This window comes from Colobus angolensis, unplaced genomic scaffold (assembly GCF_000951035.1).
Source record: "Colobus angolensis palliatus isolate OR3802 unplaced genomic scaffold, Cang.pa_1.0 Scaffold167, whole genome shotgun sequence".
NCBI lineage: Eukaryota > Metazoa > Chordata > Mammalia > Primates > Cercopithecidae > Colobus > Colobus angolensis.
In genome coordinates, this window is record NW_012114788.1 from 1,175,756 (window position 1) to 1,178,094 (window position 2,339).

Below are 2,339 nucleotides of genomic sequence, written 5' to 3' on the forward strand. Positions count from 1 at the left end.
GGAGTCTTGCTGTCTCCCAGGCTGGAGTGCAGTGGCACGATCTCGGCTCACTGCAAGCTCCGCCTCCTGGGTTCACGCCATTCTCCTGGCTCAGCCTCCTGAATAGCTGGAACTACAGGAGCCCGCCACCACGCCCGGCTAATGTTTTGTATTTTTAGTAGACACGGGTTTGACCGTGTTAGCCAGGATGGTCTCGATCTCCTGACCTCGTTATCTACCCACCTCGGCCTCCCAAAGTGCTGGGATTACTGGCGTGAGCCACTGCGCCCAGCCTCCTTTTTTCTTTCATTGCGTGTGCTTTTAGTGTCATATACAATAAATCATTGCCAAATCCAATGTCATAAATTTTGCCCTATGTTTTCTTCTAAGACTTGTATTATTTTAGGTCTTACATTTAGGTCCTTGATCCATTTTGAGTTAGTTTTTGTATATGATGTTAGGTAAGGGTCTAACCATATTCTTTTGCATATAGATATATCCAGTTTTCACAGTACAGTTTGTTGAAAAAACTGTCCTTTCCCCATTGAATGGTCTTGGCACCTTTGTCAAAAATCATTTAACTGTATATGTGAGAGTTTATTTCTGGGTACTCTATTCTATTCCATTGGTTTGTATGTCTGTTTTTATGTCATTACTACAGTATTTATGACTCCCTCTGTCTAGTGGTGGTTCCCGGGTCCGGTTTTATAGAACCCAGGACCTGAACTTTGCTGTTTTAAAGGTGGCAGTAGAGAAGAGCATCACAGAAGTTGGTCAGAAGCTGACAGAGCTGGTGGAACATCTTGTAGACATTGTCAAGAGGCTGCAGAATCAGAGGCCCCTATCAGAATCTGGACCAGACAATGAACTGAGCATCCTGGGCAAGGTAGGCTCCACTGGGAGAGGAAAGGATGTGGGAGGCGATAGAGCTAGGGATTGCTTTCAACTGGAACATCATGAATATGTTTGAAGCTGAAGGATGCAACAAGTCTCAATCTTTTATTCTCTTTACTACCAGACATGGATGATTGGATATCTGGGATGCTTGAGGTAATGTTGGGAAGCTTCAAGTGGGCTAGGGTCACTCCACCTAACCAGCTATCTCTAAGATCACCAATGACCTCTGTGTAAATCCTATAGACATTCTGGTGCCTGTCTTCATTGACCTTTCAGTAGCCTTTGACACAGTGGACCACACCTTCATTCTTAGCTTTTGGGACAGGAGTCTTTTGGCCTTCCCCCACCTCTCTCTGGCTGATCCTTCTCAGTCTGTTTACAGGTTGTCTCTCCTCTGCTCAGGAATTAAATGCTGGACTTCCTCAAGGCTGAGTTGTAAGTCCCTTTATCTCCCCTCCAGGTAGTCTTCCCTGTATCCATGGCTTTAATGACCACCTCTATGTAGAAATAATAGCTCCAGGCTGGAGCCTTCTGTGAGCACTAGGCTGCTATGTCTTCCTTCTCGTCTTTTCTTCTTGGGTATCTCAAAGCATCACACTTAATGTGTCCTAAGCTGCTGCTTTTCTGGGATTTTTGTCTCAATGCTGGCCCCATTATCTTTCCAAGTACACAAGCCAGAGACCTGGAAATCATGTTACCTTCTTCTCCCTTACCCTAATATGCAGCATATTGTAACTTTAAGACCTGCCTAATTACCTCTCAAATCTATTTACTTATTCTTGAGCTCCTTTGAGACTTCTCTAATGCCAACCTCTGATAATTTTATGCCTGGATTGCTGTCATAGCCTTCCAAATGCTCCACTCTCCCTCTTCTAGTCTGTTTTCCTCATGGTCACCACAGTGACTACCACAAACATCAATCTGAAAATGTAACTCATCTGCTTAAAGCATTCAAATTACATCAGTTTGCTCAGGAGTAAGACCCAAATCCTCACAGGACCAACAAAGCCCTGTAGGATTCCATCTCTGTCTGCCTCTCAAATCTTATCTTTGCTCATGCCGCCTGGCTCTGTGAGCTCCAGCTGCACTCTCTGCACAGTCCCTCCAATGTGTCTCACGTCTTCCCACTACAGGGCACCCTTCATGGAATGCTCTCCTTTCCCTCCATCACTTAGGTAATACTTGCTCATCCTTCAGATCCTAGCTAGAACATCATTTCTTCAGAGAGAAGCCTTCAATGATTTCCTTGAACAAATCAAATCCCCCTATTAGAGGCTCTGAGGACTCCATGTACCTTTCATTTGTAGCAGTTATCACCATTGCACCTTTGTAATGATTTGTGCCATACTCTATATTAATGTCTGTGCCACTCCCTTTTCCTGCACTGGACTCTCAACTTCATGAGAATAGGGACTTTTGATGCTTTTTTTTTTTTTTTTTTTTGAGACAGAGTCTTGCTCTGT